Source organism: Corylus avellana, chromosome 10 (assembly GCF_965113065.1).
Source record: "Corylus avellana chromosome 10, dhCorAvel1.hap1.2, whole genome shotgun sequence".
In the NCBI taxonomy this organism is placed as follows: domain Eukaryota; kingdom Viridiplantae; phylum Streptophyta; class Magnoliopsida; order Fagales; family Betulaceae; genus Corylus; species Corylus avellana.
This window is the reverse complement of record NC_142499.1, coordinates 9,479,761-9,493,211: the sequence shown is the minus strand read 5'-3', so window position 1 is coordinate 9,493,211 and position 13,451 is coordinate 9,479,761.

Sequence of the window (13,451 nt, the reverse complement as noted above, 5' to 3'; positions counted from 1 at the left end):
GAATATTGTTGAATTAATTTTGGAGGATTAAGATCCAGTGTAATACCTAGGATATTGCACCGCATGACATACATTTTTTAGGTTGTTTATTCAAAACCAAAAATTCTAATCGTGACAACAAAACAAAAAACAAAAAAGAAAGGTTACTGAGGTTATTCTCAAACCGGCTATCAAGAGTGGTTGAGCCACTCAATTTCAGTCACCCCAAAACCATTCCAACCATTAAAATAAAAAAAATAAAAAATTGTTCACTTGATTCATTTAAAATGTATTGCATTTGGCACAATAATATAAATCTCAATCCAATTGTGGAGACCTTTGGAGAAGTTAAGATATGGTAAAAATTAAAAATGGTAGGAAGGTAGAGCATGTAGAGACGTTGATAGAGAATTAATGTAAAGTTTTCAAATAATTTAATACCTTGAATTATGACGCAGTGCAGGCGTAAGGGTGAGGTCACACCCGCCGACTGGTAAAGAGGCCCTTAAAATTAACAAAACCGACAATGACTTTGAATAAGTCAGAGGACACATCACCCCCATTGTGGTCCCCACTCTACCCTCTAGGGCCATTTACTTCTTAGGTCAACAACCTCCCCCACTCACTGTCCATACTATGATTAAAATGTTTTATTTATTTTTAATAAAATTAAACATTTTTCTTTGTTATCATCTAATTGTTTACAAAAATGAAAAAAGAAAAAATTAGAGAAATTAGAGGAGGCTATTGGCATCAGATGTTGACCGTTGATTTGGATAGAATGGTGCTGAGGAGAGATTAACGTGGCAAAAGGATTGAGGACAGCTGGACAGGGGTGAAGGATGCCAATGCAAAATTTTTTTTTTTTTTTTTTTTTAAAAAAAAATAAAATAATAATAAAAAAAAAAATTTGTGCCTGGCGTGCATCACTGTTGATGCACGCCCGGCGTGCATTGTATCATTACTCCGGGTGAAGATAGGATTAGGGATCACAGTCAGTCAAGAGGAAAAGAACGACAGTGTACCATCAAGTACAGCCCACCTTCTTTGCCTTTTTCAAAACTAACTCTATTCTCTCCGCTATTACCACTAGCCCATACTCATCCCATTTATCATTATTATTATTATTATTATTTTATGTTTTTGGTAGAATAATACTTTACAATTGCTCCCAATATTATACTTTGATTCTAGCATATTTTTTCGTGAATTTTAAAACTATTATTAGATAAAAATATAATATTAAGTTATTTTAAATTTAATAATAATTTTAAAAATTATGTCACCAAGCGTGAGAGTAAAAATATAAAAGTAAGAGTGAGTGCAATTTCTCTCTTTTGAGAGTTTGTGTAATATCTCTCGTTTGTTTTTTCCATAACTCAATTATCATGACCATAGCTTAGAGTTATAACTGCAGATTAAATAATAGATTAACTGATACTAATTACCACGTGTATTAATTAGTTAGTTTGTTTATTCAGTTAGTTTGTTAAGTAAGATAGTTAGCAAATTGTAACTGTTTCCTAATTAACAAACTCTGTTTTCATATGTGTAAAACAAAATATATATAATGTATTCGGATCAGTTTCAACTAATGAGGCAGAAAAAAAAAAAAAAAAAAAAACTAATGAGAATTATTCAGATTTTCTCCAACACACTAAAAAAAGAATTTTTTTTGACATGTCTACAGTAACATACTTTTTGCCACGTCACTAATAACTGATGTGGTAATTACTGCCACGTCAAGAAAAATTTTATTGACGTGGCGTTTTGGCCCGTCAATAATTATTGACGTGCCATTATTTCACATGTCAAAAATTAATTAATTAATAATATTAATTATTTGTTTTAAAAAAATATTAGATAACAAAATTTAATTGTTATATATATATATATATATATATATATATATATCATGTTTTCAATATTGTAGGAGTATTATAAACTAAAAAATTAAAGTGTTTTTTAGTATTAGCAATCTGGAATATTAATACATATATGTATTATATTAGTCTTTAAGTATATAGTATTTTTTTTAAAATAAGTGATCATATAATTTTTTCTCTTATTATTTTCAATATATTTTCTTGACGTGTCAAATGTAACACGTCAATAATTTCTTGACATGTCACATTTTGACACGTCAATAATTGTTGACGTGCCATTATTTCACAAGTCAAAAATTAATTAATTAATAATATTAATTATTTGTTTAAAAAACAATATTAGGTAACAAAATTTAATTGGTACCTATATATGTGTATAATTATATCATTGTAGTTTAGGGTTTTCTTTCTCTCTTTATATAATGATTATTTTAATTAGAATTAAATGTTAGATAACAAAATTTAATTGATACCTAATATATATATTAGGTAACAAAATTTAATTGGTATATGTATAATATATATGTATAATTATATTTGATTCAAAATTTAATTGGTACCTATATTAGGTAACAAAATTTTTAGTATTAACAATCTAGAATATTAATACATATATGTGCTCTCTTGGTCTTTAGTATATAGTATTTATAAAAACATAAATGATCATATCATTTCTTTCTTTTATTAAGAAGATTTTCAAATTTCTATTTATTGACGTGTCACATGTGGCACGTTAAGAATTTCTTAACGGGTCACATGTGGCACGTCAAGAAATTATTGACGTGTTACATGTAGCACGTCAAGAAATTCTTGACGTGTCATGTCAAATGTCAATAAATTCTTGACGTGCCACATGTAAGACGTTAAGAAACCGCATTGGGCAGGCGCGAGCGAGCTGCCTCCTTCTTCTTCTTTTTTTTTTCCTTTGTTTTTCCCTCCTCTAAGTCTGAATTTCGTCCTCCTCCCGCGCACGTACAGTAGCTCCTTTTCTCCTAGTTTTTTGAATTTTAAATTTTTTTCCCCTTTTTCTTTCTTCTTTCTTCTGTTCTATTCTTTTTCTCATGCCTCTCTTGGAACTTCCCCTCTTATTTTCTCATAAACCCATCTTCTAAATCTCTCCAACGCCTCCCCTGTAGTCATGAAATTTTTCAAGGAAATTGCCACCACCAGTGATTTGTCGGCACCAATAAAGCTCTTGTTCATGGAGATGGGTGTGGGTTACGTGTGTATATATATATATATATATATATATATATATATATATATATATATATATATTTTCTTTTCCTCTTCTCATGCCCACCTCCCTTGTTTGTAGCTTAAACAAAAGAAAAGAAAAGAAGAGAAGAGAAGAGAAGAGATCCTACCTGCGAGAAAAGAGGAGAAAATATGAAGAAGAAAGAGAAATGGAGAGAGAAAGGAAGGGGTCTGAATATTTGGGGATCTTAAGGTATATATGTGTAGTGAAGTCATGAGATTTTAGGAATTTTGTAGGGATTTATATGGGTTTGGGATTGATATGGGTTTTGAGTTGCAACTAGATTTTTGATGATAAAACATGAAGTACTTGAAAAGAAAAAAATTTAATTGCTAATGAGTTTGGGAGAAAGAAAGAAGAAACGGCCGGTGGGATGGATTTTGATGTAGCGGAAGACGAAGGTAACTAATCAAAGAGCAGCGCCTTTGATTTTGCAAGGAGAAGCGTCTTCGTCTTCTACCCAAAAAGATAAAAGCAAGCCCTCAGACTAAAAGAAAGATACAACTCCGCAGAGTATTTGAGAGAGAATTCTCTGATTTGATAATAATTCAATGAGTTTAGTTTTACAAAATAAGCAATCATATTTATAGAAGAGAAATACTTGTAGAGAAAGTAAACCTACTTCTAGTAGAGAAAGTAAATCTAATCCTAGTAGAGAAAGTAAATCTAATCCTAGTAGGAAAGTAAACATAATCCTAGTAACAATAGTAAATCTTATCTTATAAGGAAAGGAAATAAAGTCCTAATAAAATAAAATAAAATCCTAATATAAAATTGACAATCAGTAGGAATCGTGGTAATCTTTCCTTTTGTACTTCCATTGTTTGAGAACAGATAAAATTATGATCAAACGGCGCTGCTTCAATATTATTTTTGATATTTTCTTATTTTTGTTTTTATCGAAAATAAAAGTAAATATCGTCCTATATCAGACATCCCCACTTGAAAAAAACTTGTCCTCGAGTTTTTTTTGGGACATGGCACGCGCAGCTCCACCGCAAAAATATATTTGGAGAAATCTACATAGATTTCACCAAGACACGTTTTCTCCTTTCCGCCCTTTTCCATAAAAATTCCCCCAACGATTTCTTCATGGACATCATCTTCAACTTCACCGTTATCTTCCAAAGGATCGCCAATTTTTGTGGTGATCGTGATGAGTTGCACCCTATGGTGGAGGAGGTTGCACTTGTGGTCGAGGAGGTTGCAACTGTGGTGGGGGAAGTTGCACTTGTGGTGGAGGCGGTAGTTGTTCCTCCATTGATGTAGTTGTTGGAATCAATGATGGTGGCTGCACATATGTTTTCTCTGACGGCAACTCCACTTCTTCAACCAACTTAACATCTTCCACAACTTCTTCACCATAATTAAAATTCTCTTCATAGGTGAAGGTCCTATTTGGAGAGTTATGAAGATGATTATAGACATGACAAAAGCGGCTTACGTCATCCTAATGGCATTGGTCAACATAAGGATACCGAACGGGTTCCCTTCGGATCCTATAGTCATCTGGTGGTAGGAACTAGGCATTGAGTAATCGCTTCATCTTGGGCCAAGATATCATGGGTCTTTTTCCTTCCTTGGATCGAGAGAGCTTCAACCATTCCCACCAAGCGGATGCTCCACCTTTGAGCTTATAAGCCACCAACTTCACCTTCTTTTCTTCTGGAATACACATGTACTCAAAGAATCTTTCTACATCCATTATCCAGTCAAGGTAATCTTCAATATGAAGATAACCATTGAATTAAGCGATCGATATTCATCCGGTACTCTCGGGTGTCTCAGTGATTCCAATGGGCACGCATCTGCTTGCATTCAAATGGCTTGCACAACTGGCGCACCTCCTGTTGCATCATCTATGCTGTTTGCCAGAGCTCTTCGAATTCGGCCCTCAAAGGAGCCTCTGATCGCTTGATGTATCGCTGGTAGTCGGATTTTGAAACAACATCTCTCTCACGAACGGCGTTGTTATAGAATTTGTTGTTGTAGTATAAGTTGGCCATCGAATCCGGATAATGCCGGCTTGGATACCCCATGAATTTGACTCTTGAAAGAGTCCCTCCCCTACAAGCGGCGTTGTTGGAGAAGTTTGTCACCATTGCGCTGATTGGCCATGATCAGGATAAAGCCTGCTCTGATACCAACTAACGTAGCGGAAGATTAAGGTAACTAATCAAAGACCAGCGTCTTTGATTCTTCAGGGAGAAGCGTCTTCGTCTTCTACCCAAAAAGATAAAAACAAGCCCGCGGGCTAAAAGAAAGATACAACTCTGCAGAGTATTTGAGAGAAAATTCTCTGATTTGATAATAATTCAATGAGTTTAGTTTTACAAAATAAGCAAGCCTATTTATAGAAGAGAAATACTTGTAGAGAAAGTAGACCTACTTCTAGTAGAGAAAGTAAATTTAATCCTAGTAGAGCAAGTAAATCTAATCCTAGTAGGAAAGTAAACATAATCCTAGTAACAATAGTAAATCTAACCCTATAAGGAAAGAAAATAAAGTCCTAATAAAATAAAATAAAATCCTAATATAAAATTGACAATCGACGGGAATCGTGGCGATCTCTCCTTTTGTACTTCTATTGTTTGAGAATGGATAAAATTATGATCAAACGGCACTGCTCCAATATTATTTTTGATATTTTCTTTATTTTTGTTTTTACCGAAAATAAAGGTAAATATTGTCTTACATCAGATTTGGAGCTTAATTTGGTTTTCTTTTTTTGCCGGCAGTTTTTTTTGGTTTTCTCTGGATGAAGAAAAGAGAAAGAAGAAAAGAAGAAAAAAGGGTTCGGGAGAATGAAAGAAGAAACGGTTGGTGATGCTGGCTGGTAGGATGCTCTTCGGCGCTGGCGATGTGGGTATTGGCGAAAAAAATTACAAAATAAAAATTTATTGATTTTTAATAATTTTTAAACTTTAGTGACGTTTTGAAATTGTCAAGTTAACAAATTTATTGACATGTCAAAACTGACACATCAATAAATTTGTTGACGTGTCAAAACTGACACGTCAATAAATTATTGACGTGTCAGAAATTGACATGTCAATAATTATTATTTGACACGTCAAAAAATCTCCATTTTTGACACCCTAAATTTTAACACCTGACATACGTTAGTAATGACACGTCATTAAAGTTTAGTGATGTGTTAGGCCACCTAACATGTCAAAAACACCCAGTCAAGAAAAAATCCACTTTTTGTAGTGACATTTCATCTTCTTCCCTTAGGATTTGATATGGTATCAGAGCTCTTCACTATTCTGTGAAGGTTCATCAATGGAGACTCTTGAAGCTGTCCCAATTTCTTCTTCTCATTCATCCACCTTCAATCTTTTTACCGATAATACCTCTAGTCAATACGACTTACATAATGGTGATAATCCAAGACTCTTGTTGGTTCCTCAACTGTTAACTAGTGAGAACTACAACACCTAGAGCTGATCCATGTGCATGGCTCTCTCTGCCAAGAACAAGCTGCAATTCATTGATGGATCTCTTGCTAAGCCTTCCAATCATAATGGACCTGAGTTCAGTGCTTGGTTGAGATGCAACGACACAATATCCTCATGGATTGTCAATTCAGTTTCAAGGGATATTGCCGCGAGCATAATCTATATCAACAATTATCAAGATATGTGGTTGAGTCTAAAGGAATGATTCTCACAGAGAAATGGACCAAAGGCCTTCCAACTCTAGAAATCCATTTCTAGTATATCACAAGATAATCTTTCTGTAAGCTCAGACTTTACTCGTCTCAAATCTCTTTGTGATGAATTGGTCAACTACAAATGTTTTTCTCCATGCACTTGTATTCCTACATGTTCTTGTGGCAGTTTGAAATCTATTAACAACTATTTTGATCACCAATATGTCTTTCAATTTCTGATGGGACTCGATGAGTCTTTTTCACATATCAGAGGACAAATCCTCTTGATTGGTCTAATACCTTCAATCAACAAAGTATTTTCACTTGTTGTTCAAGAAGAAAGCCAGAGAGAGATTTTCATAGGTTCTATGATTCCCAACATTGCAGCTTTGATCCACAGTAGAAAATGTTCATTAAGCAGTTGAATCGAAAGGATAGACCAATTTGTACTAAATGTGTTGTTGCTGGTCATACAGTTGATAAGTGTTACAAGTTTCATGGTTATCCTCTTGGATTCAAATTCACAAAGAAACCATCTCCAAGTGCTCATTCAATTACTAAAAATCATGAAAAGAGTAGTTCTAAATTCCCACCTGCACCTTATAATTGCCAATCATAGCAGAACAATGCCAAAAGCTTCTAGAATTTTAGCAAACCAACCCTCATCAAGCTTCTGCCAACCAAGTAGGTTCTTTACCAACAAACGAAGATCACATCTTCTCAAAGATGTTAGGTAACATCTTTGCCGTCATTATCATTATGTTTTTCATTCAACCTTCATTCCCATTATCCCGAAACTAGATAGTCCTCAGATTATTGACACAGGCGCCACTGATCACATGATCAGCTGTATTTCTCTATTTACAACAAGTACTGCCATTGTTTCATCATATGTTAAGCTCCCTCTTGTTACAAATATCTACCTAAATTAATAAGCAAATAATTGTATGTTTTACCCGCAAGAACACGAGGTTAACATAGTAGTATAGGGTGCAAGTACGGGGTCATTCCCATGAGGATTGCTAAATTTTGTCTAAAATAAATTTCAAAAGTAAAACAAAACAAAGATTGAATTTGAGTTAATAAAAAGGTAGGGCTTTGATATCCACCACTAATTATATTTAGATAATATATCAATATGCCAATGTTTTGATCATGTTATGTATATCTAATGTTTGTCAACCTAAGGGCATGGGTGTATACTCCTTAAGCTATAGATTTTCCTAAGCAACGAGTTAGGCATGGGTGTATACTTTCACTCTTTTCTTTTTTAAAGGATTTAGCTTGGGTGTATACTAAGTTGTTCTTTAAGAAAGCATGATTCTATGGAAATCGACAAACACATGAGGCCTAGGGCATGGATGTATACTCCCAGTTCCTCATATTGATTAACCCAAGAACTCGGTATGGATTTCTTTTATTACTTTTATTAAACCCAGGACTCGGTCATCCAAATTAGTTTAACTAACTAGGCCATACCACATGCATATGTTGGTCAGGCACACACATATGAGGAATTCATGAAAGTAGGAATTAATCAAGTTAAATACTACAACATGATCATCACAAAGGCACCAATATTGAATATTAATTAAACATAACTAGGGCTTCAATCTAGCCCTACTAAATAAATTAGTTACACATAAGTTTGATGTTAAACATCTTCATAAAATAAAATAAAAGAAAGGAAAAGAATAAACCCGAAACTTGAACTTGAAGAGCTCAAATTCTTCTCCTTGAAAATTGTGTGTTTATTCTAGAGGTTTAAGGGTCTATTTATAAGCCTTAGGAATACTCTAGAAACCCTAAAAATCGTAGGGTTTGAGCCCTAGTTCGCACTAAGTTACAAAACCCTAGAATGTGTACTTTTCATATCATGGCTGGCGGCTGACTTGTCCATCACGCACGGGTGCGCTCGATCGCAGCCCGTGTGTGATCGATCACAGGACTGCGATTGATCCTCTTTGTGCTGGCACTCAATCGCAGGTGCCTTGCGCTTGTGGTCTTTGCCTGTAGTGCGCTCGATCGCACTACCAGAGCCTCCAATAATCCCAAAATAGCTCTTTTAAGTCCGAAACTTCTGAGTTTGCTTCTTTTTCTTCCAATGACCTACAAAAACAAGGAAAACACATAAAAGAACTAAAATGACGTAAATAACTAAAACTCAAAGATTAACATATGTAAGTTAAGGGCAAAAAATATGAATTTTTTAGCACTTAACACTTCCTAATGGTGACCTTGTTTCTGTCACACACATAGGCATAGTTAAAATTTTTGAACACCTTATTGTAACTAATGTGCTGTGTGTACCCTCTTTCTCTTTCAATCTCAAATCTTCTGCAAAATTGATTAAACAACTCAATGCTGCCTCATTTTCATTAACACTTACTGCTTCATATAGAATTTGGTCAAATGGAAAACGATTGGAGTGGGTGAGGAAATAGGAGGCTTGTTTTAGTTGCTGCAATCACCACTGTACAGTCTAGAATCTTGTTGTGCAAAAATCTACCTAAATTAATAGGTAAATAATTGTACGTTTTACCTGCAAGTGAACAAGGTGAACATGGTAGAATATGGTGCAAGTACAGGATCATTCCCACGAGGATTGCTGAATTTATGTTTAAAAATAAATTCCTTAAGCAAAAGCAAAATAAAGATTGATTGTTGATGTGATGATAACCAAGGGTAGGGCTTTGATATCCACCACTAATTATATTCAGCTAATATAACAATATGCCAATGCTTTGATCAAGTTATGCATATTTAATGTTTGCCAACCTAAGGGTTAAACTCTAACGCCTTAAGCTATTGATTTCCCTAAGCAACGAGTTAGGCATGAGTACATACTCTAACTTTTTTCTTTCCTAAAGGATTTAGCATGGTATATACTAAGTTGTTCTTTAGAAAAGCATATGTTCTATGGAAATCGACAAACACACAGGGCCTAGGGCATGTCTACTCTCGGTTCCCCATGTTGATTAACTCAAGAATCCGGCGTGGATATCTCTTGTTACTTATGTTAAACGCAGGACTCGGCCATCCAAATTGATCTAACTAACAAGTCCATACCACATGCACATGTTGATCAGGTATACACATATGAGGAATTCATGCAAGCAGGTATTAATCAAGTTAAATAGCACAACATGATCATCACAAGGCGCCAATATTGAAATATTAATTTAACATAACTAGGGCTTCAATCTAGCCCTAAATAAAGTATAAACTACATAATAAAGATAAAAAGGGTGGAAGAGAAAAAACCCAAACTCCTCTTGATTTAGCCTTCAGTTCCTTTCCGGAGCTTGTGCCTCTTTTCTCCACACTTATTCCTAGAACCTAAGAGGTCTATTTATAGGCTTTAGAAGTCCTTGTTACACAAGTATACCTAGAAAATTTAAGTCCAAGTCCAATTAGGATAAAGAAAACCTAAGTCCAAATGGGAATAGGATTCGCCCAGAATTGCGGTCCTGACTTGCGGCGTGATGTTGGCCTTGTAGCGCTCCGAATTGGGAAAATGATATTTCACAATGATTTGTAGCCCTTTGAGTACGCTTTTCAATGCCGCTTTCATCACCTCAATCAGATATCTGAGATGAAAGTTATGGTCAAAATACCGAGACATGTTCAGAATCCAATTTTTGCCTCCAATCCGATTTTGACTATTATTTGAGAAATTCCGATTTGCTCCTTTCCTTTATTGGATTAAACTTAACCATGATTGGCTAAGCTCAACCATATCTTCTAGGTCTTCCCAATTTGCCCTTTAAGCTTGGAATTTGTCCAAAAACACTTCTTTTCTTCCAAAAGCCTGTAAAAACATCAAAAACACAAAAAAGGAAGTAAAATGATCTAATTAACCAAAACCAAAGGATTAAAACATGTAAGTTAAGGGCTGAAAATATGAATATTTTAGCACTTATCATATCTCCTATTTCTCTCAAAGATCCTTCGATAGACTTATGGCATTATAGGCTAGGTCATTTGTCAACTCCAAGACTAAACTTGTTGCACAATTTAGCTCCTTCCAGTTCAATTGATTATAATGTTTGCCCATCAGCAAAACAAAAACTACTACCCTTTCCAACTAGCAATAAAATTTCTAAAGCTCCATTTGATCTTGTTCATGTTGACATTTGGGGTCCCTTTTTCTAAACAATCTACTGATGGTTCACATTATTTTCTTACTATTGTGGGTGATTTCAGTAGATATACATGGGTTCATCTTATGAATCAAAAATCTCAAATTATGCCTCTTGTTCAATCTTTCTTTAAGCTTGTTGCAACACAATTTAAGTCTCAAGGTTAAAATCTTGAGATCTGATAATGGTGTAGAATTTCACATGGATGATTTTTTTATCTACTCAAGGTACTTTACATCAACATAGTTGTGTAGAGACACCTCAACAAAACTCTATTGTAGAAAGAAAATATCAACATTTACTTATTATCGCTAGAGCTTTAAAATTTCAATCAAACTTGCCTCTTTCTTTTAGGGGAGATTGTATTCTAACAGCAACTCACTTGATTAATAGAATTCCTTCACCTCTATTGTCTAACAAATCACCATATGAGTTGTTGTTTTCTGCACTCCCCACATATTTTCATCTTAAAGTCTTTGATTGCTTAGCTTTTGCCTCTACACTCTCTCGGGATAAGATCAAATTTGACCCTAGAGCTACTACTTGTGTTTTTCTAGGTTATCCACATGGTATGAAAGCATTGGAGAAGTGTTACACAATCTTCCATTGCTGACTCCACTATGGAGGCTGAATATGTCGCAGCTTGTGAAGCTGAAAAAGAGGCAGTCTGTATCAAGAAGTTCCTAGCGGATCTTGGTGTCATGAAGATAAAACATTCTCCCATTACATTGTTTTGCGACAACAATGGAACAGTTGCACAATATAAAGAGCCAAGGACTCATAGGTGAGGGAAACAAATCGAGCACAAGTATCATCTCATAAGAGAGATATGATGTGCAAATTATTTACCTAAATTAATAGGTAAATAATTGTACGTTTTACCTGCAAGTGTACAAGGTCAACATGGTAGTAGAGGGTGCAAGTACAGGATCATTCCCACGAGGATTGCTGAATTTGCGTTTAAAAGTAAATTCCTTAAGCAAAAGCAAAATAAAGATTGATTGTTGAAGTGATGATAATAATGGGTAGGGCTTTGATATCCACCACTAATTATATTAAGCTAATATATCAATATGCCAATGCTTTGATCAAGTTATGCATATTTAATGTTTGTCAACCTAAGGGCATGGTGTATACTCCTTAAGCTATAAATTTCCCTAAGCAACAAGTTAGGCATGGTGTATACTCTAACTCTTTTCTTCCCTAAAGGATTTAGCATGGTATATACTAAGTTGTTCTTTAGAAAAGCATATGTTCTATGGAAATCAACAAACACACGAGGCCTAGGGCATGGTATATACTCCCGGTTCCCAATGTTGATTAACTCAAGAATCCGGCGTGGATATCTCTTGTTACTTATGTTAAACCCAGGACCCGGTCATCCAAATTGATTTAACTAACTAGTCCATACCACATGCATATGAGATCAGGCACACACATATGAGGAATTCATGCAAGCATGTATTAATCAAGTTAAATAGCACAACAAGATCATCACAAAGGCGCCAATATTGAAATATTAACAAAACATAACTAGGGCTTCAATCCAGCCCTACTAAATAAATTAGCTACACATAGAGTTGATGTTAAACATCTTCATAAAAGAAAAGAATAGAAAAGAATAAACCCGAGACTTGAACTGGAGAGCTCCTATTCTTCTTCCTTCTCTCAAGCCTCCTTATTCTAAAGGCTTAGGAGTCTATTTATAGGCTTTAAAATTCCTTGGAAAAGTAGTAAACCCTAGGGATTTCGTGGGGTTTCAATCCTATTATAATTGGGAGTTGGAAAACCCTAATATGGAAATAGGGACATCTTAGCCGCCACCTTGGTTTGTCTCCTGTGCACGGGTGCAATCGATCGCAACCCGTGTGAGCTCGATCGGAGGTCTGGGATCGACCCTTCTTCTGGCATGCGCTCGATCGCTCCTGGCTTGCTTTGTGCTATGTCCACTCACGTATTGCGCTTGATCGCAGGTACCTTGCGATTGATCGCAGTGTCAGGGAGTTTCGATTTTTCCCATCTTCTCTCTTTGAGCCCAAATCACCTAGTTTTACTTCATTTTCTTCCAAAAGCCTGTAAAAACATGAAAAACACAAAAATGAATTAAAATGGCCTAATTAAGTAAAACCAAAGGAATAAAACATGCAAGTTAAGGGCTGAAAATATGAATATTTTAGCACTTATCAAGATAGTTTCTCGAGGAGATACTACTGTAGCTAAGATTTCATCGACTGAGAATTTGGCAAACCCCTTCACTAAGACCTTGCCACAGAGGATTTTCGAATCTCACATGGAAGGGATGAGAGTCAAATATATGCCTCACTGGAATTGAGGGCAAGTGGGAGTTTGCTGGGGTTTATGCCCTGAATCCTAGTCATCTTAGATCCATGATGACATTTAACTTTTGTAATGAATATATGTTTTTATTTATTGATTAAATCATTTTTAAGCATATGACATATATACATTGTCTTTTACATGCCTATTACCAATAGTTCATCATGCAAGTGAAAGGTCCTAAGGATGACATT